General features: G+C 34.5%; 1 long non-coding RNA gene across 2 annotated transcripts in view; it reads left to right on the top strand.

Annotated features, from left to right (window-relative positions):
• Window positions 1-26248, top strand: part of LOC144582349 (uncharacterized) — a 138043-nt gene that overhangs the window by 93338 nt on the left and 18457 nt on the right. For both annotated transcript variants that reach the window (XR_013534883.1, XR_013534884.1), the window contains exons 4-5: window positions 13070-13275; window positions 14502-14634. This is a non-coding gene — a long non-coding RNA (uncharacterized LOC144582349). The remainder of the gene's footprint in view (window positions 1-13069; window positions 13276-14501; window positions 14635-26248) is intronic.

Consider the following 26248-nt stretch of genomic DNA (forward strand, 5'->3'; position numbering starts at 1 on the left):
AAACTATACAAAGTGACTGAGAATCTACTTAGCAAGAATTACACAAAACCACCATAAATGAATGCATGAATCCTACTGAGCAACATAAAGGAACACTTGAAAAATTTGAACTATTCAAGTCTCACACAACAGTCTTTCATATTACAAAGTTGAGTTCTTGAATTCAATGTGGTAATTCAATCCTACTACAATTCAATATTTGGGAAGTATGATAAAAAGCTTTTACAATTTAATCTGAAATAAAAATTTAGATTATAGGCAGAAAAGTTCTAGGAAAATATGAGAGTCATGCAGTAACAAATATTATTAATATCTGCATTATTTTTACATTTCTAACATTTTACAATTTAAAATGTTACTTACACAGTGAGTCATATGTATGTAATCTTTTGGAATTTCTTTTTCACTCAGTATATTTTCCTGGAGATTCATTCAGGTTGTTTCGTGTGTCAACAATTTCCTTTTTTTTTTTTGTTTATTATGAGTAAAGTAGTTATGAACATATGTGTACAGGTTTTTGTGTGACTACAAGCTTATATTTCTCTAAGTTAAAATGAGTTTTCACTTCAAGAATATAATTGCTAGGTCATATGATAACTGCATATCTTACAGAGTGGCTATACCATTTTACATTTCCACTGGCAATGAATAAATGATCCAGTTTGTCTGCATCCTCACCAGCATCTTAGAAATGCAGCACAAATTAAGGATTGACAAAGGTTAGTGAAGGGAGAGGAATGGGAAGGTGAGTATAGGTATAACAAGGCAACATAAGGGATCCTTGTGGTGAGACTGTTGTGTATTTCTACAGTACTAAGGGATACACAAACTCATACATACGATAAGATTACATAGAACCAAATAAACATACTGAAAATGCATGCAAGTAAAATTGAGAAAATCTGAATAAGATTTATTGATTGTATTAAGTTTAATATCTGAATTGTGATAATTGACTATAATTTTGCAAGATATTATTGTTAGGGAAAGCTAAGTAAATCTACATGAGATCTTAATCATTTCTTACAACTGCATATGAATCTGCAATTATATTTTTAAAATCCACTTGAAAGTGTATAGCACGATTACATTTATTAAAGGCATGGTATTACTGAAGGAGTAGATATAGAATGATAGGGCAAAATACTGAGTCTGAATTTATCATACAGTGAAAATCATATGTGAAATAATTGAGGAAAGGATTAGTGTTCAGTAAAACAAGCTATCCATTTGATAATAGCCAGTCTTCTATAAAGTTGTATCCCAACATTTATAATATATAATATATAATGTTGGGATACAACTTTATAGAACAAACTATTACACCTTATTATTTATATATTAAAGATATTAAACATATACTGTAGACCAAAACATGCTAAGAATATTTAGGTGATGATTTTTTAAATTGTAGAATATGGAATTACTTCCTTAGCATGGCACCAAAGCAGAAAGTCAAAGAGCAGGAAACACACTAATGTGTTTAATTACAAAGATTTATCCTTCATGTAGTAACAGATGAATCAGTAAAGAAATAAATACCTCAAAAATAGCACAAGAATTGCATGGGTACTTCATAATTAGAAAATAACCATTTTTATATGTGATCTGAAAAACACAAATTAAAAGAATTAATGAGATTCCATTGTTACTCTTATATAACAGATTTAGAAGATTTTATCTCTAGTAAGGCTATGAAAGACAATTAGTTTTATCTATTGCTTTTGAGTTTATAAATAGGTATTACTTTTACAAAGGGTCATCTGGAAATATAGCTCTTAAGAAAAGCACATGTGTTGATCTGAAACTTTGTTTAATTTGTTTAATACAAGCTCGTGGAGATCAAATACTCTTAAACAACAGAATTAACTTAGATAGTGGATACTCAACCATCCTAAAAAAATCATTTTAAATTTCCAATCAGATAAAACTAGTCCATGTGATTAGGACCTATGTGGTTTAAATAAGAGGCCAAAAATGTGCTGCTTCTCGTTCAGTTCAAACTATTAGATTTGACAAATAGCTTCTGCAAAGCACTATTATCATTGATGTCAGAATGAAAAGAATTATAATAAATCTTATTTTAGAGACCTTAATATAGAATCAATAAAACAAGATATAGCCGATGCAAATAATTAGAAAATATTTTACATCACAATAGCAAATACAAAATAATGTAATGGTATCCTTTACACTGCTACAAGACAAGGATGCCCTCTTTCATCATTCCTACTCAACATAGTATGGATGTTCTGGCTAGGGCAATTTGTCAAGAAAAGGAAGTAAATGGTATTCAAATAGGAAAAGAGGAAGTCAAATTATTCCTGATTGCAGATGGCATATTCCTATATCTAGAAAACTCCATCGTCCCAGCCCAACAGCCTCTGCAGTTGATACGCAAGTTTAACAAAGTCTCAGAATATAAAATCAATGTGCAAAAATTGCTAGCATTCCTAGTCACAAACATCACTCAAGCCAAGAGCTAAATCATGAATGAACTCCCATTCTCAATTGCCACACAAAGAATAAAATTCCTAGGAATACAGCTATAAAGGTGTATTAGTTTCTTTTCACACTGTTATAAAGATATTACCTGAGACTGGTTAACTTATAAACACAAGAGGTTTAATTGACTCACAGTTCTGCATAGCTGAGGAAGTCTCAGGTAACTTGCATTCATGGCAGAAGGCAAAGGGGAAAGGTACATCTTACATGTCAGCAAGAGAGAGATAGCATGCAGGGGAAACTGCCACTTTTAAACCATCAGATCTTGTGAGAACTCCCTCACAATCATGAGAACAATATGGTGGAAACTGACACATGATCCAATCACCTCCCATCAGGTCCTTCCCTCAACATCTGGGAATTGACAATTCAAGTTGAGATTTGGGTCAGGACACAGAGCCAAAACTTATGCCACTCTTTATCCCTCCCAAATCTCATAATTTTTTCACATTTCATAACCAGTGATACCTTCCCAACAGTCCCCCAAAATCTTTACTCATTCCAGCATTAACTCGAAAATCCAACCAAAGTCCCACTCAACCCAGCAGTCCCATTTCTGGAAATGTAACCAAAGAAATATTCATCATTGTACCATAAAGACACATGCATTCATATATTCATCACAGCACTATTCAGAATAGGAAAATAATGGAATGATCCTACATGTCCATCAAGGGTAAACTGGATAAAGAAAATGTGGTACATATATGCCATGGAATATAATGCAGCCATTAAAAAGAACAAGATTGTGTTCTTTGCAACAACGTGGATGGATCTAGAGGCCATAATCCCAAGCAAACTAATGCAGGAACTGAAAACTAAATATCACATGTTCTCATTTATAAATGGGAGCTACACACTGAGGAAATATGGACACAAAGAACAGAGCAACTGACACCAGGGCCTACTGATGTAGATACTATCAGTTATTATGATTATTACCTGGGCAATGAAATAATCTGAACATCACACTCCAGTGACATAAAATTTACCTATATAACAAACCTGCACATGTACCACTAAATGTAAAATAAAAGATTTTTAAAATATTATAAATTACATATAATACATTGTATTTCAACATCAAGAAAATAATAGATGTAAAATTTCAAAATTAAAAATAAATTACTGAAAGATATGTTAACTGATTTTAATTATTTCAGTGACCACAGATTCTAAACTTTTCAAAATATATTACAGTCTTTCTTTTTGTTATTGTTTTCTTTTTCATGGAAATAGCTTCCTGGCATTTTTTTTTCCTTAGTTTTTAATTCTTTAATCAGTCACACACATTTCTAGGAAGAGTAGTAGCAAAAGGGCCCACAAATATCTCTTTTAGAATCTGATTGAAATAATTGAGGAGAAATTAGAAAGTAGGGCAAAAAATTGGTTGGTCTCAAAATTAAGACACCATGCCAAATAATTTATATATAAAGGAATTTCTGTCAGATAGTGAGAGCTTTGTTTGAAAAGTGACTGAAATCAGTGTACAACTCTATTTCCTGAGACAGCACTGGTGTGTTATGTGAAGTTATATAAAGGAAGTACTGATCAATTTTTCCATCATTTATTTTCTTTTTTGTTTTTCTTTATTTTTCAAATTCACAAATGCCATATATTTATGGTATATGACACAATGTTTTGAAATATCTATACATCATGAAAGAGCTAAATAGAGCTAATTAATGCATTACCTCACATCGTTACCATTTTGTTTTAGTAGAAACACTTAAAATCTACTCTTTTAGTAATTTTGAAGTATGTAATAGATTATTCTTAACTGTAGTCACTATGCTGTACAATAGGTCTTTAAGATTATTCTTCTAACTAAAATTTTGTATCCTTTGACCAACATCTCCTCAATCGTTTTGCAACACCCAGTACTCATTAACCACCATTCTAGTCTCTGCTTCTATGAGTTCATTTTTTTTCGAGTTCCACAAATAGTTGAGGTCATCCTGTATTTGTCTTTCTGTGCCTGGCTTACCTCACTTAACATAATGTCATCCCAGTTCATCCATGTTGTTATGAACGAACAGGACTTTCTTCTTTTTAAGGCTGAATATTAATCCAATGTTTCTATATATCACATTTCGTTTGTCCATTCATCTGTTGATGGACACTTAGGTTGATACTTTGCTAAAGTATTGTGAATAATGCTGCAATGAACATGGGAGTGCAGCTATCTCTTCAACATACTAATTTTATTTCCTTTGGATATATATCCAGAAGTAGTATTGCTGGATCATATGTTACTTCTATTTTTTATTTTTAATGAATCTCCATATTAATTTCCATAATGGCTATACTGATTTGTATTATCACAAACATACAAGAGTTCCCTCTACTCTATATTCTCACCAACTTGTTATCTCTTCTCTTTTTGATAATAATCATTCCGACAGGTGTGAAGTGATATTGTGGTATAACTTGCATTATCCTGATGATTAGCAATAATTTTATATACCTGTTGTCCATATGTATAATTTTCTTGTGAAATCTCTATTCAACTCATTTTCCCAGTTTAATTTGGATATTCATTGTTGCTATTTTGGCTACTGAGTTGAGATATATATATTTGGATATTAGCCCCTGATATGGTTTTGTTGTGTCCCCACCCAAATTTCATCTTGAATACCTATTGTGGAAGGGACCCAATGGGAGGTGATTGAATCATGGGGGCAGGTCTTTCCTGTGCTGTTCTCATGATAGTATCACAAGATCTGATGGTTTTAAAAATGAGAGTTTTCCTTCATAAACTCTTTCTCTTTACCTGCCATCATCCATATAAGATGTGACTTGCTCCTCCTTGCCTTCTGCAATGATTGTGAGGCCTCCCCAGCCATGTGGAACTGTGAGTTCAGTAAACCTCTTTTTCTTCTTAGTCTCATATATGTCTTTATCAGCAGCCTGAAAGTGATTGATACAGTAAATCAGTACAAGTAGAGTGGGGCATTGCTGAAAAGATACCCAAAAATGTAAAAACAATTTTGGAACTGGGTAACAGGTGCAGGTTGGAACAGTTTAGAGGGCTCAGTAAAAGGAAGATGTGGGAAAGTTTGAAACTTCCTAAAGACTTGTTGGATGGCTTTTACAAAAATGCTGATAATGATATGAATAATAAGATCCAGGCTGAGGTGGTCTCAGATAGAGATGAGGAACTTGTGAACTGGATCAAAGATGACTTTGTTATGTTTTAGCAAAGAAACTAGTGGCATTCCTCCCCTGCCCTAGAGATTTGTGAAACTTTGAACTTGAGAGAGATGATGTAGGGTATCTGGTGGAAGAAATTTCTAAGCAGCAAAACATTCAAGAAGTGACTCAGGTTATGTTAAAGGCATTCGGTTATAAAAGGGAAACAAAGCATAAAAGTTTGAAAGATTTGCAGCTTGACAATGCAATAGAAAATAAAATCTTATTTTCTGAGGAGAAATTTAAGCTGGCTGTAGAAATGTGTATAAGTAACAAGGAGCTGAACATTAATCCCAAAGACAATGAGGAAAATGTCTCCAGGGCATGTCAGAGACCTTTATGAAAGCCCCTCCCATCACAGGCCCAGAGGTTTAGTGGGGAAAATATAGTTTCTTGCACCAGGGCCAGGGTCCCTCTGCTGTGTGCAGTCTAGGGACTTGGTACTCTGTGTCCCAGCTGCTCCAGGTATGACTAAAAGGGGCCAAGGCATCACTCTGTCTGTTGCTTCAGAGGGTGAAGGCCCCAAGTCCTGGCAGTTTCCACATGGTGTTGAGCCTGCAGGTGCACAGAAATCAAGAAATGTGGTTTGGGAATCTTCACTTCGATTTCGGAAAATGAAAGGAAACACCTGGATGCCCAGGCAGAAGTTTGCTTCAGGAGTTGGGGCCCTCATGGAGAACCTCTGCCAGAGCATTGCAGAAGGGAAATGTAGGGTACAACCCACACACAGAGTCCCTACTGGGGTACTGCCTACAGGAGCTGTGAGAAGAGGGTCACTGTCCTCCAGACCCCAGAATGGTAGATTCACTTATAGCTTGTACCATGTGCTTGGAAAAGTTGCAGACGCTCAATGCCAGCCTGTGAAAGCAGCTGGGAGGGCGCCTATAACCTGCAAAGCTACAGGGGTGAAACTGCCCATAGCCATGGGGCCGACCTTTTGCATCAGTGTGGCCTGGATATGAGACACAGAGTCAAAGGAGACCATTTTGGAGCTTTTAAGATTTGACTGCTGCACTGGATTTTGGACTTGCATGAGGCCTGTAGCCCCTTTGTTTAGGTCAATTTCTACCATTTGGAATGCCTGTATTTACCCAATGCCTGTACCTACATTTTATCTAGGAAGTAACTAACTTGCTTTCGATTTTACAGGTTCACAGGCAGAAAATACTTGCCTTGTCTTGGATAAGACTTTGGACTGAAGACTTTTGAGTTAATGCTGAAATAAGGCATGACTGCTTTTGAAATGTGAGGCCATGAGATTAGGGAGGGGTCAGGGGTGGAATGATATGTGTCCCCACCCAAATCTAATCTTGAATTACCATGTGTTGTGGAAGGGACCCAGTGGGAGATGATTAAATCATGGGGTCAGGTTTTTCCTGTGCTGTTCTCTCAATAGTGAATAAGTCTCCTGAGACCTGATGGTTTTAAAAACAGGAGCTTCCCTGCACAAGCTCTCTCTCTTTGCCTGCCACCATCTATATAAGACATGACTTGCTCCTCCTTGCCTTCCACCATGATTGTGAGGCCTCACCAGCCATGTTAAACTGTGAGACCATTAAATATCTTTTTCTTCCCAATCTTAGGTATGTCTTTATCAGCAGCATGACAATGAACTAATAGGACCCCTCTCAGATGTAAGATTTGTGAATATTTTCTCCTATTCCATAGGTTGCCTCTCTGCTTTGCTGAATTACTTTTTTTGCTGGCTGTGTAAAAGCTATGTAAGATTAATGAAATCCCATTTGCCTATTTTTGCTTTGGTTGACTGTGCTTTGGAATCATGTCCAGAAAATCATTGCCTAGATCAATATCATGCAGCTTTTCTTTCATGTTTTTGTCTCGTAGTTTTACAGTTTCAGATCTTATGTTTAAGTCTTTAATTCATTTTTAATTGATTTTTATATATGAAGTGAGACAAGTATCTAATTCCATTCTTCTGCATGTAAATATCCAATTTTCTTAACATCACTTATTGAAGAGACTGGAGATTGTCCTTTCCCCATTGTGTGTTCATTGCACTTTTATAAAAAATCAATTGACTATATATGGGTGGATTTGTTTCTGGATCTCTGACATATCTTAATTTAAAGTGGTGGAAGATGAAAATGAAGGCATTTGAACACCTTTTGTGATATCAAATTTGCTATACTGAAAGACCTATAGCAGTTAAGAGCAGGAATGCCCCTCATTTCTGTCTCTTACATTGTGTTTCCCTTAGTTTTATACAAAGTTCAAAGAAGGTACTCTCTAAAATGTTCTCTCTTCTGGGGCATGCTATAAAAATATTCTATCTCCTTGTCTATCTTTTGTATGCTTTACGTATTTTCTTATTTTTTTGACAAAAATTTCATAATCCCCACATTTAATGTTTTTTTTTTCTGTTTATTTATGTTTGAATAGATTCAATTTCTGTAGGCATGCTGAGTGCCAAGACTTAGCACTAAAGGAATTTTCTTGAGAAAATAGTGGCCTCTAGCTGTGGTGCTACATTAAAGGTAGAAATTATAGCAGACACTTTGTCAGAAACAACTCAAACCAAGAAGTCAAAGCAGTGGCATTCTTAAAGTGCTGAAAGCAAACAAAACAAAATGTCTGTGAACTCAGGATTCTATGAGCAGAGAAAATATCTTTCAAAATGAAGAAAAATAAAGTCTTCTCTAGGCAAACAAAAATCAAGAATTATTAACTGCAAAACACTTTTAAACAAAAGTTTTTAGACAAAAGCAATGACAACACATGGAAAAATTAAGTATAGTAAGTTCTCATTTAACATCTTGAATAAGTTCTTGGAAACCAAGACCTTAAGCGAAATGATGGATGATGGGTCATAGAATAATGTCATTTAGTTTAATTATATTTCTTTATTATGTTAATGAGAAAAAATGGTTTTGTTATGCATTGTTTTACTTATGGTTGTAGTTTCCAAAAATGTATCGATGATGTGAAGTGAGGATTACAGTATATATAAAGAAATGAAGATCTCTGGAAATGGCTAAAATAAAGGTAATTATAATAGGAATTATTTATTATTTTGGTTACTCTAAAAAATCATATCTCTATAGCAAAATTAGTAGTAATATATTTTGTATTTGCAGCATAGGTACAGGTAAAATGTGTAACAACAATAGCATTAAGTCAGGAGAAAGGGATGGGGATTTTTCTCCAGGAGAGTAGGTAAGGTTCTCACTTTTCAGCAGCAGTGCTCTGATATTTTATACTGGTTTTAGAACTAGATAATGGGAATTCATTCAGAATTTTGAAAGGAGTGAAGGAACTGGAATGTTTGGCCTTATAAATGCCATCAAATGTATTATATTGAGAGTATTTTTCTCTCGCCACAAAACTACAGTCCTTCACTTTGGCAAGCAAGCAAGCAGACAAACAGATTAAGGTTAATTATTGTCTATTGTGGTAAAGAATATTAAATTTTAGAAATTATAGTAAATTATCCTAGAGAGTATTTAAATTTAGGCTTATCATGAAAGCTTCAAATTTTTAATCATGTCCCATGTCTTCTTAGTGATTTTACAAAGTTCTCCAGAAGAATCAAAGCAGAAAAATTTTACCAGGGAAGCATCAAGAACTGTTACAAAACATAATGAAATCAGTCCCTATAAACGTCAGATATAATTTGTCTAAAACAGAACTCAGCAAGAGGAGAAAAATAAAGGAGAACTGCAAAGCTGCGAAAGACAGGAGTAATTATAGTGAATTCTACATATCATTAAAATGATCTGTCAACTCTATCAGTTCAAGGCACACTAAGTTTGAAATGAAACTGACAAAATTTGCTTGATTAACTATACTACTATAGGTCTATTCCTTAGTATGTCATTAATTGAACAAATGAATCTCAAATGAATGACCACTTCAACACTGGCCATTGACAGTGAAGCTTGAGAGAGGATGCCAGGGCCATACTGAGACATAGCTTAAGGCAAAAGAAAAACTCAGTGACACTAATGTGCCTTTATTTAAAACTGTGATGTTTCATTCATTATGAATTTTCTAAGTTAATTTTTATTTTTACAAATATTGCACTACATATTTTTATCTTGATTACTGAGTTTTTTAGCGCCTCCTTAAATTTTGTGTTTGAGACATGTTCCTCACTCATCTCACTCTAGTCCTGGCCATAAGGAATGATACCCAGAGTATTTCTACTTCTAAAATCTTTGCTCTATGTGGTGTTCTAATTGAAAAAAAAAAAAAGAAAACAAAAGTCAATATGTGAAGAATGAGAATCTAAGTCATATCTACTTTGTATTCAATTAATAGTATGAATCTCCACATCATGGAAGTATAGTGGTTAGAAAGCATTTGAGTTATGACCTTTATTTTATGACAAAAGAGCAGAACATTTCTTCCCATGAATAACATAAAGGAATGAGACCAATTAGCCATTTAGGGTTGTGCATTTCCGTATTCTCAGATAACAGAGGTCATTGACTGAAAATAAGTCAGAGTCAGATTTTTAATTCTCCTCCCCATGCTACCAATGCCCTCGGGAGGAAAAAGATGGAAGATTGCCAATCCAGTAAATTTTTTATTGTCTAAGGACATTAGAAGAGAATTCATCAGTGACTTGAGAGACACAGGCTCCAGCCAAATGAGGATAGCATGAGTGAGAGAAAAATTCATGAATAAGAAGCAAAGCTCTTTTCATAGCTCTTTAACTGTGTCTATTTTATAAAATTTAAGTTTGTCCATTTTGTATTAGAGTTGTGAGAACACATATTTGTCTCCCTTGATGAAGTCTCTGACTCATCTTTGTATCATCCATAGCAGTATAATTGAGAAGTAGGTTTTCAGTATTAGATAATTAAGAATTGATTAATAAGGGAATTTCTAATTTATCATAAAATTGCAAAACATTTTAGGAAAACATTTGCACAGAAGAGTATGACATAACACATTCTAATTGATCTCAAATTAGTGCACCATTAACTTTGTCCATTAGGAAAAGAAATTGATACTTTATTAGCTCTAAGTGAACCTTAAATACAATCATGTACTGCATAATTTCAGTCAATTACAGACCATATATGTAACATTGATCCTATGAGATTATACCATATTTTTACTGTACCTTTTCAATGTTTCACACATACACACTTAACATTGTGCAGTATTCAGTACAATAGCATGCTGTACAGGTTCATAGCCTAGGAACAATAGGCTATACTATGGAGACTCTGTGTGTAGTAGGCTACATTATGTAGGTTTATGTAAATACACTCTATAATATTCACACAAGGATAAAATCCCCTAATGATGCATTTCTCAGAATGTGTTCCCATTGTTAAGTGATGCATGACTGTATATCTAAATCACAGCTGGTATCTAGAACATATGACTGTGTGAAAGAAGTCATTCAATTACATTCTAATGTGTGACATGTTCAACTGTGCAAAGTTAGGTCAGCTTCTATATTTTGATTAAGAAGAAGACATGAGGGGACACATATCCCAGCAGAGGTTCACCATCTTAAATATTTTTTAAAAAGTAAATGCTGGAAAAAGTGAGGAGAAATAAAGAGAGGTAAAAATTAGTCAATTTGAGAAATTCCAGGACAAACATACTTGAAAGTGCAAAGGATATTATTACTTAATGATACCATTTGGTAGGGCTGCCTGAGAAATGGGAAACAGGCTTCTGAACAGTTCAAGTTTTAGGGAGGGAGTTATCACTCATTAAGTCATGAATAAAGGAATATGTTTAACATGGAATTTTTCATCAGTAAAAACCTCCAATTACAATGGACAAATATATTCTGTAACAAAGTTTGTCAAAAATATAACTGTTGAGCCTTACATATTGTCAAACTCATTTCATGTGGCAAAATTTTAATGGACTTTCATAATGTTTGTTTTTATTTGTTTCTAAATTATCCTTTTCCATTTAGTATTTGCTTGTTTTTATATCTCAAAATTGTTTTCTTTGCCAGATAGTTTGTGCTTTAAAGTTACTTTGCTAATTTATTTTTCTACAGTTACATCCTAGTTAACCACATTGGATTCTATCCTTTGTTTATATTTTTACAACATAAATTTAATTCTAGTTTCTCTCACTGGATCAAAAATATTCTCCTTTTTACTAAAGTATTATTTCAGTGCATATTTAAATTCTAATCCCTTAGGGCTCCTCTTATGTTACTCAAATAAACGTTTGCCACATTCAAAAATTAACCAACTATATTCTTTTTGCAAAGTTGAACAGTGTTACACATAATTAAAAAATATTTGTTTCTAATTTGGCTCTTATTAGTTTAAGAATTTAGATACTTAAACTTATTTCGGCATAACTGATAATTTTCACATTGAAATCCACTAACCTGAAAAATCAAAACATACAAATGTCTTTTGTTGGGCATATGATAACCTTTTCTAGTTTGAGAGTCCCAGTTGTTAACTATCTAGGATTGATATACCAGAATATGGTATAATATTTTGAGAAAGATTTTACCTTATGCATTTGAGTCATTTTCTCTCTTTGCCTTGGGTGTTCATGTCTGTGTGTGTGTGATAATGTGACAATGATTGAGACTGCTTTAGTATAGGGAATTACATATTGCTACCTGTGAAAACAGAAATTGTGTCCTCTGTCTCTACTGCCCAAAAATTTTCAAGAGGAAATAGAAATTTTATCATCTTGACGTTTAATATTAACCTACTTGGTTTATTTAAAACAAACATAATTGAGCAGCATATTTTAGTCTTGGCACATGGCAGATGGTTAAGAGTTGTGCAGGGAATGAATAACCTATACTTCAACATGGCTGGCCTTCCGTGCAGTGCTGATGATGTGTGTGCCATATTTTAAGCATGTATGCTGCTTTTTCCATCCATGCTCATGCTGGCAGTACCTTTCAGTGAACCAGCAAATACAGTCACATATTAAGCAGAGCTGTTTATTAGAAGGCACCATGTGAGCAAAGTGCCAAAAAAGTAGTCAATGCTGACAGGGAAGGCAAAGACTCTATTTCCCCAAGTCTCCCTTCACCAGTTGTTAGACCTTTCTGGTCCTTAGTCTCTTTATCTGCAAACTGTGAATGCTGGACTGAATCACTGGTGTTAAGCTGTGTCTTGCAACACCTTCAAAGTGAGTGAAGGCGCCTTAACAGCATGAGAGGAAGTCTCTGGAAATAAAACTCTAGACATTACTTAGCCAGATCAATTTGATGTTATCTCTTTGGTATTATCTACTGTGGGTGTTGGGACTTCATATATAATTTTATTTTCAACAAGGCTTTGATGATAGCACATTTGAAAACTATATAATGGTCTTTTTTATTTTAAAAGTCAGTTTTCCTATGGATTAAACATAATATGTAAAATATAGTGAATCACATATTTTTAATTATACCTTTCAGCTTTTATAAGGCTATTACATTCATCACCTCACTGAATCTTGTGTTAGAAGAGTTGTGATCTCTACTTTGCACCAGAGGCTCAGAGTCATCACACGATCTGTGCTGGTGACACCAGGACTAGAACCCAGACTCCTTCAGACCCACTCCACTCTACTATCTCTCCTCTTCTTGTGTCAGATCCAATAAGACAGCTGCCATTTTCCATTGTAAGTTGGACTTATTCATCTAACAGAATGATTTTTACTAATTCTTGTGGGACATCTTAACTCAGTGTATATAAACTGTTCATAGAGTTTTATAAGAATTATATGAATAAATGATTTTACCCCTAACACATGTTTTTACCCTAGGTAAGTATGATGGACAGATTTTCAATTATAAAGAAAGCGCTCTATGGCCTGTACAAATCAGAGCTGAGTGATGCCCACACGGCACTAAATATTGTAACTAACCTTCATTTCCCCACATCTGTTAGGTTTTACCAATGATGCCTAATAAGAGTCAGTTGAGTTTGTTCTCCAACTTCGTGTTGCCAGTTTTCTTGATGTTATAATTATGCATTAATTGTGTATCATAAAAACCTATGATACATGGCTTTGAAAGATTTTTTTCGTGAAAGGTTGAATGCCTTGGGAAGGTTTGATGAAAGCAAGTCACTTAGAAATGCTGTCAGATTAAGTACAGGTAAGGAAACCATAATAAAGAAAGGGCATGGTGCTTAAAAGTAATTATTATTTTGTTCAACCTATTTCACAATACGCTGAAAGAGCCTACTATATTGCTCAATATTTACTTTATAGATGCATTCAACTTTTACCCAGGTTCAATACCAGATCCTCAAAGGATTTATAGGTAGCATTTAAGGAATGAATCAGCTACTTAGATACCAGAAGGCCCTGAAAGAACCAAGTGAGAATTAAAGAATAATGTTTTCATTAGCCTAATTACATATTTCAAAGGTCAAAAGATTGCATTCAATATTGTTTATTGTTATCCCAAACCTTGTCACCATCAACTTAAGGCTTGTAGGTCATACTGCCCAAACACACATAGATAAGCAGAGAAATTAGCTGAACTAAAGGAACTGTAAGACTGGAAGTTAAGTACCTATCTTGCAATCATGAAAATGGGCACAAGCACAGAAAATAATTTGTGTTGTCCTAAAGTGAGATGGAAATATATTCAACTTTTACAATAATGTTTTAAGTTTGTGATGGCATTAATGTTGCCTTTTCCTTGTTCAAAAGAAGATGTTTATATTTCTGTGAATAAAAGCATAAAAAGCAGCCATTAATCTGGTGTTTCCTTAAATTCATAAGGGAAGAATCAAATAAAGTTTATATAAGGGGTACTGAAAAATGTGTACAAAGTATTCTCGGAGCACAGATGAGAGACTTCAAGTCTTTCTGAAATGTCAGTAATGATTTTGCAGAGAAGACATTTATGTTGCATCTAAAAGAAGGAATTTACAAACCAGAGAAGAGGTGAAAACAAGAAGGGTGATGTGGAAGAGCCAAGGAAGGGCGGAGGTCTCAAGTGTGGAAGGAGTACAGGAAATGATCAAGGTAAGATTGAGAAAGAGATGGGGATGGATACATGGTTTTTCTAAGAAGTGGTTTTCATTGTTTTCCAAGTTCATTTTAGAGTGATTTTCATGTTCTCAGTCTAGGTATGATTGTGCAATCACCTAGCACCTACTTAAAAACTACACTCAGCTAAATAATGGGAAAATGGTGTTTCATGCTGAGAGAGAAAGGAAAATGAAGACAACGCTCATTTCTCCATTGCTTATTCAGTGCCAGCCACAGAGTTTGACATTGTTTTTGGTTCCATTTAATTATTTAAAATCTTGTTAGGCATACTATTAATTTTTCTATTTTGAAGATAAGGTAACTGAGTCTTAAAAATGTTATGTGACTTACTTTGAAACTTCCTAACCAATTAATGGCATAACAGAGACTTGTCCACAGAATAACTTTGGAGCTGACTCTATAAAGTAATAAGCCAGCTAGGCTATCTCTCACTGACCTTCAGAGCATGAAGGTTGGGAGTAGGCAGAATAAGATGGTGGCACAGATTTTGCTGGGGCCCACATCAACACGAACCCACGTTATGGTTTGTAAGTTCCCGAGAGGGGCCAAGTATAGGAAAGCAGCAGTGTTTGGTTCTTTTGTAGCACACATTCCAGTTAGAGGTCTGACTGACATCCTGGATGGCTGAGGACAACTAGCTTTACTGGACTCAGTGATAGGTTGATTGGATGCATTGACCATTCAGGCTCTTCCAAAGGCCCAGGGACATGAATGACTCCAGTTGCAGGTCCTGCCCTTGCCTCTCTGCTTTGAATATACAGAATTTTTGTACCCAACACAGACACATAACACATACATACCCAACTCATCATCCCAGGTCAACCGACCTTTCTGTACACAGTAACTCGAGGTGCATGAAAGCTGTAGCTGCACTCCAGGGATCATCGTCTTCCTCTCACCCTCCTTGACTTGACCTCTGTAAAGAGGTGCAGGCAGGTACCATTCATAGCTCAGTGAGCAATCTCTCTCCCGTCAACCCAGGCACCAAATTTCTTATGCATAAACTCTACTGTACATTTCCCTAAGGATAAGTTCAGAGAGTTTTATGAATTATTTGTGCCAGAGAATAAGTGAACAAACGTGATATGCCTTAGTTAAAAAATGCTGACACATATGTGACAGGGAGATAGTAATTTTATGTATGAATTACATCTGCTACTGAGCATTTATTTACTTAATATTTTTTAAATTATCAGAATTTCCACAAGGAGTAACATTAGCCACGTGGCATTTTTAAAACATAACACAATATATGTAGACATATGAGGATTGCACATGTTCTGAATTTGTCACAGGAACAAACTTAATTAAACTTTTAACCCTGTGTTTCATCACAAACTACGCTTCCCTCTCCAGCTTTATAATTGCGTTCATTAATTATATATGCAATAAAATAAATGAATCAATAATTAACAGGCATTATAATTATATTAGTAACTTTACAATAATAATGCAATAGTATTATTTAACTTTGCTATAATAAATGCTGTTAGTTATAGGAATCTATCAGAGGTTGTCTGAAGGAGTGACTTTCTCGTTTGTATTTTAGAAAAATAGTTAAAATCTACAAAAGCAGTTATAATTCTTTATGTTTAACTGGGCCAAACAAATTATTGCAAATTTTAGGAAAGCGGATTACATTATTTTAAATGTTTTAAATTCTTCTTCCAAAGAGGGAAGGAGACCTGTTCAAAACATCATAACTATGATGTCCAGAAACGTAAAATGCCTTTCTGGTCGTGATGTACTTATGAAAACTAGATATAAATTCAGCTCCTGGCAGAAGGTTTAATGCATTTACATTAACTCTTGTGAAATATTGTGGCAAAGGGGTTATAAGTGTCTTTAGTTTGGCATACATGGAATAATTACTTTCTTGCTTTCACAATTCAGTCTAGGCCTTAGAAAATCAAAGGACAGCCTGGATCAGGTGTTGCAAAGAACTATGTATAACTAATAGAAAAAAATAAGATGCCCTGAAGCCACTGTTAGACATTATTGCAGTACCAGCTTGATTATTACAGGAACAATGAAAGGGATTTGCATGAAGAGCACATGATGGACTTAAGATTCCTTAGCGGACATTAGGAGTAAGTTAATTTGAGAAACATGGATCAGAGGTGGAAATAATTAAATATTGTCATGCTATATCTACTCCTGATTGTTAATCTTGCACTTCAGTTTTGACTTATAGTAATAAGATGCATGCCTGTAGTTTTTTTTTTTTTTTTTTTTTTGAAATCTGAAAGTCCTTTCAGTATTTGTAACAGAACCCTTAACATGTAGGGCTTACACTGTATCTTTTTTATTGTACTTTGGGCTCTGGGGTACATGCACACATTGTTGCCTAGGTACATACATGCCATGGTGGTTTGCTGTCTCCATACCTCCCTACCCCATCACCTACATCAGGCATTTCTCCCATTTCTCCTAGTGTTATGCCTGCCTCTCCTCCCTGCTCCCCAACTCTGTCCCTACCCTCTCTTCCCCTCCACCCCTCCACCCGCGACCTAGCCCAATGAGTGTTGTTCCCTTCCCTGTGCTCAAGTGTTCTCATTGTACATCACCTGCCTATGAGTGAAAACATGCAGTGTTTTGTTTTCTGTTCTTGTGTCAGTTTGCTGAGAATGATGGTTTATAAATTCATTCATGTCTCTACAAAGGTCAAGAACTTGTCATTTTCTTCTGAGATAGCTATAAGGCCTTACCTTTAGTAAAAAAAAAAACAAATACAACTTTCCTGACTAGAAAATTTACTCCACATCACTAAAGAAAGAAAAGTTATTATTATATTATTTTTCTTTATATGGTGATCTCTGTCTTCTTTCAAAATGCATTTTTGCCTCTCGTTTATCATAGTTTTTTTTCCCTTTAGGTGATGAGCAGTTTTTAAAAATTATAAATTATTTTTTGTTATATACAATTTAATTTCAGTCCCTCATCGAGGAATTTTTACATTTCCAGTGAATTGTTCTCTGTCATATTTCCTGTCCAAGTACAAAATGGTTTAGCCGAGTTTCATCAGCAAATCTTCTTATGTAAACTCATCAAGTACACCTTAGTTTTATGTCAAACTATGTTTCGTGAAGACTTTTTTTCCAAAAAAAGAAAAAGTGTGCTATTGAGGAAATATGTCAAGTAAGTAGAAAAGACGCATACACTGAAATAGATTGCCAGAGGGAGAATACATGGAAAGAGAAAAAACAATTGCATTATTACACTGACATATATTTCTTTTACCATATTTTGCCTTTCAAAAGGCCTGAATGGAGCTGGAAAGCTGAAGATAATCATCTATCTCATTCCCTTCTCATGGAAATGTGTAAAAAGCATTAATGCCTACAAGGCTTATGCTACTTTCCCTAAAACACAGCTAGTAGCTAATAGAGACAGGCCTAAAATTCAAGTCACCTGACTCTACTAATGTATTATTTAATATTCTCTGACTCTGGGCTAGAATGAGATATAGGGATCATTCAAATAAAGCAATACATCAAGTCATAGAAGAGGATGAAATGTCTCAGAATAACAGTAAGAAGTGAGAAAAAAAAAAAGTCTAGACAAAGTCCTAGAGTGCATCAACATTGAAAACACAGAGAAAGGTAGACACACTAGAAAGAGAGATGATTAAATGATCAGGAAGTCTACAGGAAAACCAAGACAAAAGAGAATCATGGACGCCAGGGAAGAGGGAATTTTGAAAACAGAGCGTACAGCATTAGCAAATGATTCAGAGGTCAGGTTTTCTCCTTGAAACTCTTCTTTTCTGTGATACATCCACCTGGGATTTGTTTGATTTTTTTCTACCTCTCTAGGAAATTATTCAGCCTCTTTTGCTGGCTCATTTTTTTCCCTGATGAGCCTGTAATGTTTAGAATAGCTGAGGTCTGTCTTTTTTTTTTTTTCCAAATTTTAATTTAGATATAGTGGGTATATGTGCAGGTTTGTTACACGGGAATATTGCATGATACTGAAGTTTGGCATACGTATCCCCTTACCTGACTGGTGAGCATAGTATGTGAAAAGTAGCTTTTTAATGTAGTTTCCCCCCATCCTCTCATAGTTCACAATGTCTATTCTTACACTTATGTCCATGTGTGCTCAACATTTAGCAACCACTTATAAATTATAACATGCAGTATTTGGTTTTCAAACAATTAAAAAAGGAAAGACTGTGTTTTTTTTGAAAAGTTTAGAATATGTGGTCGTTGAAATAATTAAATTAATATACCATTTTGTTGTTTGACTTTAATTTAAAAATTTTACATATTTATTTTCTTAGTGTTGAAATCAAGTATATATAACTTGTAATATACTTTTAAAAAGTTTTTACATTCAGAGGTACATGTGCAGGTTTGTTATATGGGTAAATTTTGTGTCACTGGAGTCTGATGTACAGATTATTTCACTGCCCCAGTAATAAGCAAAGTACCTAAGAGCACCTATATTAATAGGCTCTAGTGTCAGTTGTTCTCTTCTTTGTGTCCCCATATATCCTCAGTGTGTAGCTCCCACTTATCAGTGAGAACATACAATATTTGGTTTTCAGTTCCTGCGTTAGTTTGCTTAGGATTATGGCCTCCAGATCTTTTTTATGGCTGCATAGTATTCTATGGTGTATATATACCACATTTTCTTTATTCAATCCACTGTTAATGGGCATCTAGGTTGATTCCATGTGTTTGGTATGGTGAGTAACACAATGATGAACATGTGAGTACCTGTGTCTTTTTGGTAGAATGATTTATTTTACTTTGGGTGTATACCCAGTAATGGGATTACTGGGTTGAATGGTAGCTCCATTTCAAGTTCTTTGAGAAATCTCTAGACTGCAGGGGCTGGACTAATTTACATGCTGGCAAGGCTTAAGTCCTGTACTACCCATTCTTCTCCATCTATAGTCCCTAAATGACCTAAATTCAGATGCGTGTCCTTAAATAACCTCCGCATGTTAATGACTGCCAAATCCACATCTCCAGCTCTGCTTTTTCTGGGAAAGTTCTGACTTTTGTATACAAAATATTTCTTGATATCTACATATAGGAGTAACTCTTGCTTTTTACCCCCAAACCTGCTCCTCCTCAAGTCTTCCCCATTTCAGTAAATCATATCAGATGCAGACTATTTTGGACACTAAAAATTCAAGTGTTTCCCATGACTACTCTTGGTGTCTTCGGTACTGCACTTAATCTAACTCTACTTAAAAACCACACCTTGAATGTCTTCCACTTCTCCTTTTCTCTCTCAGTAGCTTAATACTAGTATCTTCTATCTAGACTCCTGCAATAATTTCTTGATTTTTCTTTCCATTTTTTATATTCTATAATCTATTCTCCAAAGAGAAGAGGATCCGACATAAGTTTCCTCCCTATTGAAAACCCTTCAGTATTTCTATCTCAATTAAAATTATACCCTTAATTGTGTTTTGTACAGCACAACCCTACCCTCTGGGATTTGGTCTCTACCTAATACTCCAGTGTCGTCTTGCACTATCTTCTTCTTGTCAGTTTTTTCCCAGTGTAACTGACTTTTTTTTAATTTGATTTTTCTTTAAATATTGTACAAGTCAAATCCCATTTCAGGGATTTTGAGTTGGCTGTTCTTTGACCTAGAAACCTTTCCCTTAGATCATTGTATGGGTGGTTATTTCATGTCACTCATATCTATCTCCCTGTATATGCCACCTCCGGAGAGAGGCCTTCACTGAGCAGACAGGAATTATCTAGTACGTTTCCCTATTTTAAAACTCTTCACAGCATACTACTATCTGATGTTTTCTGTTTGTTTTCTCTCTCCATTTTCCAGAAATGTAAGTTCCATGAAAAAAGAAACTTTCCTGGTCCCAGAATTATGCCACACGTAGAAGACATTTAATATGCATTGATTAAAATAATGACAAAATATTATTATCAGGTGGCCATTGGCTGTTTCGATATGACACTGAGTTGAAAAGTAACAAAGTAGAATGCAAAAAGTTAAATATTTCCAGATCGATAAATTCTCTATTCACTTATGTGATTGCCATAGGATTTGGGCTATGGAGGTGAGCAAGGTAGTCATAGGCTTTACCCATGAGGGAAAGGGTAGCAATTATACAAACTATTACTTACTTGTCATTGTTATAAGTTTGACAGGAGAAATATAGAAGGTGTTATAGATATATGTAACCAGGAGATGTAACTCTAACAAAGTATCGGGGAAGACACCTTAAAAGAGAGGAATTTAAGAGCCAAAGGGCCCTGAAGGTCCTGAAAGGATGAGTAGGAATTTGTAATAGCATTTCTTGGTGACTACTTGTACTGGTATGTAAATTGAATTTAATGACATCTGAGTGATAGAAACATCACATCTGACTGATTGCTAGTGATTAGAAACATATGTCCTTCATTGAAGTTGAGTGAAGTGATACATTTAGATTTCTGATAAGTCTCATGAGTTTAGTTAGTAGAAAGGCATTTTCTGAAAACTCACTAATGTGGTGTTCACTAATAAAATGGAATTTGAGTACCAAAAAGTTTGTATATCAGATAGTGGTCTACTGTGAATGCCCCAAATGGTAATTTCCTGTTTGACACTGCCTCTCTGTGACAGTTTTCAACTTCCACAATTGTATAAAGACATTGCATTATGCATTTTATAATATCCTAAAATCCAGTTTATATCTTATTCTTCTCGCCTTTTAGTTTAATTTACCACTATTCTACACAGTGCTTAGGCGGCTAAAGTGAGTGGGCGTAATCCCTGCTTAAAGAAACTCAGTGGACACTTTATACACACACACACACACACACACAAACAGAGAGAGAAAATAAGTGCAATAACTGATGTTTGTGCAGAATGTTATAGCACAGATGAGAGGCTGTTCGTCTGGAATACAGATTCAGGAAAGCTGATTCTTAAAGTGTAAGGCTTAGTTAATAAACAAAAGCTGAAGTAAGAGAATATTTTCTTACCTGCTTTATAATTATCATATCATCATCAGTTGTAATATCTATGTTACTATTTTCTTTCCTACTTTATGCTTTCAAAAACAATTGTGAACCATTGTTTCAAACTTGTAATGTCAGAGATCTAAGAAAAAAACAACAATTCAACAATCAATACTCATTTAACAAATGTCGACATTAGCAACAAATTACCTAAAAAGGATACTAGCCAATATCAACAATATAAATGCTGACTAAATCCCAGCCAAATAGTAGTAATATAATATTTAGATGGAAAGTAAAATTTGCATGTAATTTTCCATTTCAAATTTTCAAAATATACATGCATGAATTTTTTAAATTGATTTTAACTATAAAACTGACAAATTTCATAGACCGCATAGAAGGATCCTTTTCTCCCTAAGTTTCATAGAGCTTTAACGTCTAGTAATTTAGAAAAAAAAATTATTTATTAAACATTTTAAATCGTGATTTTTTAAATGACAAATACATTAGACAAATAAATTTAAAAAGCTTATATTGAATACTGAAAATGTAAAAGCAACAAGAAAAGTGGTAAGCTAGTTCTAATTTTATTGACTGATTTAAATGGTTAGATGGCTTGTAGTCCTCTCTCCCAAAGCACAACTTCTAACCTAATTTCTATTAGTCTTTGTTTGGATTGTTGATATCTACTATCAATTATGAATTTCAGTTAAGTCTTAAGTAGTACTTTTTCTAAAACCTTTGAACATCAGTTCAGTTCTGTGTTGTTTGATTAATAGGTTTCTGTATTATTACTATTTTATTAGATCGTAACTTCCTGGAAGTGCTTTAAACTCCTGTCTCAAGTTAAATGGCAATGCAAACAGTAATAAGGTCTATAAAATGACAAAAGGTGTCACATTGATTCCGAACCACAAGATATTCTATACTACTGTAGGATTACTATAATTAAAAATACCATCTTATACAGTTTCAAATAACTAGATGAAAGATATTGAATATTCTCAACACAAATAAATGATAAATGTTTGAGATGATAGATATGCTAATTACCTCAATCTGATTATTATACACCATAGGTATTGAAACATCACTTGTATCCCAAATATATACACTTGCTGTGCCAATTACAAAATATAAAAAAGAGATTGAACTTGTATTTTTCCTACCACACCACTTTACTGATGCAATTATCTTTCATAGCCAATGACATCAGAAAGATAAATTCTTTCCCACGTCTGCCTCAAGTAAGATTTTAAAGTCATAAACGTATGAGATTTTGACTTTATGTAAAGCCCTGACAGGTCTGAATTCATAAATTTTTTGGATAGGAAGCATTCCTAAAGATCATCTAGTCAAACAGATAAATTAAATAAATAAATAAAGACAAAACTGATGTTCTTGAAAGTGAAGGAATTTTCCAGCAAATCCCCAGCTAGCTGGTCAGGAATTGTCTCAACATCTATGTTCTTTTCATGGTCATACCAGAGGAAATGCAAAACAATTTCATATTACTATTATTATTATTCTATTGCTTTTACTATTTTCAATAAAATACAATCCAAGTTCTATGTAAACAAAACTTCTTTACCTTCTACCCACCTATTCTGGCCCATTTTTCACCGTTACCTCCTTTAAATCTTACATTTCATGAATATTTGTATTTCCCTGAAGTATGTTTTCAAGCCCTTGTGGTTTTTAAAATGCTGTTTCCCTTGTCTGGATCGGCTTTCCTCGGTTTTTCTATCAGACAAAGGACTCCATTCTCATGGGTCACTTCCCATGGGCTGGGGTCAGTGTCTTCTTAGGTATTCCTATGTAAATACGCTTTCCTCCCTAAGCATATCATCTCTTAGAAGGAAAATAAGGTATCTTGCTTTATATTCAAATTCTTAGCACTTATCATAGTGACTAGCACATGTCATGCCCTTGATGTTTTAAATGAAAGGAAATCAACAATGTGAAGCCACATTAACATTTTATCTAAGGTTTTCATTTTACCTGAAAAATAATAAAATTCATTTCTATGCTTGATAAAAAAGGCAGTAGTTTAAAAATGAAGCTCTTTTAATATATTATATTAAAATTATTTTTGAAAGTATGAATACATAATTTCTTCTTAAACCTGGTTTAAATGTATTGTTTCTAATTTTATCTCCTCTGGTTTATATGTAATATTCACATTTCAATTGAATGTACTTGGAAAAAATTATTGCACTTAGTGCAGTCAGAAATCAGTTAACTCTTTTCTATTTGAAACTCTAAATCACCAATTTTTGTCATAGTCATAGAAATTTAGAACTGGAGAGTATTTTACAGATTAATTTATCCAAGCATGTATGCTATAGTTACTGTCATAAAATCTGTGTATGTTGCCTTAAAGCCAAGCTCTTTCAGCTACTCAGTGTTGCCTTTTCTGCTGAATATTTACTGCAAGTTAACTGTCCCAATAAATATAAAAGGCCTAGAAAGAAAATAATTTGCTTAATTGGAAGAAAGATTTTCTCCCTACTCTTGGCTTAAGAAAACAAAGATACATGAACACCTATGTTCATCATGGCACTGTTCACAGTAGCAAAGACCTGGAACCAACCCAAATGCCCATCAATAATATACTGGAAAAAGAAAATGTGGCACATACACACCATAGAATATTATGCAGCCATAAACAATGATGAGTTCATGTCCTTTGTAGGGACATGGATGAATCTGGAAAACATCATTCTCAGCAAACTGACACAAGAACAGAAAATCAAACATTCCATGTTCTCACTCATAGGTACGTGTTGAGCAATGAGAACACATGGACACAGGGAGGGAAGCATCACACACTGGGGTCTGTTAGAGGGTCTAGGGGAGGTACACCAGGGGGTGGCGAGGGTGGGGAGTGGTAATGTGGGGAGAAATGCCAGGCATAGGTGATGGGGGATGGAGGCAGCAAACCACCTTGCCATGTATGTACCTATGCAACAATCCTGCATGATATTCATATGTACCCCAGAACCTAAAGTACAATTTAAAAAAAATGAAAATAATATCTTCAAAGTCATTCAGAAGACCCTGGCCCAACTTAAAAGTTGATAGGTACCTATACACTGGTTCAACAAATTTGGAAATAGTCTTCCTGTTTGGAGTTTGTTTTGTTAATTATCTGCCCTGGCTACCAAATAGCATTGCAATACACATCAAATAATTGTTTCTTTCAATCCAGCATCCAAGAGAGATTTAAGTATGTTTTGATTTCCCAACAAATTGGAGGACTTGAGAGATCATCAATTCCTATTCCTCCCCTAGAAACTGGCTCCTTATTCTTGCTGCAATTTGCTGGATATGTTTTTGAATAGAACATGACGTGCTGCTCTGTCTGACTTTAGATAGTTACGTTCTAACTAGGGTCAAACCCTACCCATTAGGTTGGCCCTCTTTGCACATTGATCCTGGTATAAAGCTAAACTTAATTCATGGCGTCCCTGCGGATACTTCATGGTTTATGATTACTGACTGAGACCAGCCCTACAGATTGATGCCCCAAAACTCAGTTCTGTCCTGCCTTATGTCACCCATCATATCCTGACACCATTGCTCATGTCACAAGGTTCATTATACTTCAAGGTCAACCTGGCCAGGTTATAAAAACAGGCATTCATAAGTTGTACCTACTCAGGTCTGCAACACATCGATACATGTGATTTTGAAACAGCTGGGTAAGTTTTGAAAACCTGTTTCCGTTGTCTTAAAAAACAATAACAACAAAAGAAAAGATCTGGAAATATTAAGCAGCAGCCAATAATATTTGGACAGTTTTTTTTCTTAGTTTAGGGTTCTTTTATTGTGGTAAAAATACATAACATAAAATTGATGATTTTAGGTGTGCAGTTTAGTGGCATCACACACTCATATCGTTGTGCTATCGTTACCATCATCCATCTCCAAAAGCTTTATCTTCTCCAAATGAAGCTCTGTGCCTATTATACACTAACTTCTCATTCCTTCCTCCCTCCAGTCCCTGACAGCTACCATTCTACCTTCTCTTTCTATACTTGTCAATACTCTGTGTATCTCATTTAGGTGGAATAATACGGTATTTGTTATTTTGTGACTGGTTTATTTCACTTAGGACAATGATGTCAAGTTTCCTGAATGTTGTATGTGTCATAACATCGTTATTAGTTTTTAATGCTGAATAATATTCCATAATAGATCTATAACATGTTGTATTTATTCATTATTTTGAGATATTCAAGTGTAAGAAATAATACATGCACACAAACAGGGTAATTATATGTTTAGTATCAAGATTATGTATAATGCTGTACATCCATGAGGCAATAGCAAAAAATTACAAAATTTCAGTAAGACAGAATGCCAGTTAATTTGTGGATGTTTCTTAAAATGAACTGAAGTATAGTGAAGTTGCTAAGTTTACTGTTTGAATGACAAAAACCAGTGCCACCTCTTAGAAGCTGAGTAAACTGGGAATGTCAACTTAAGTTCTCTGAGCCTTGTTTTTCTCTTTTGAAAAATTAGATGATAGTAATATTTTTTAAAAAGTTTTGATTATTAAATGAAATGACATATACAAAGCACTTTGTTCAACATCTGATATAAGAGGTCAACAAAATTTAGTTTAATGAGTTATTCATTTTTACTGAGTG

This window comes from Callithrix jacchus, chromosome 4 (genome assembly GCF_049354715.1).
Source record: "Callithrix jacchus isolate 240 chromosome 4, calJac240_pri, whole genome shotgun sequence".
NCBI classification, from domain to species: Eukaryota; Metazoa; Chordata; class Mammalia; order Primates; family Cebidae; genus Callithrix; species Callithrix jacchus.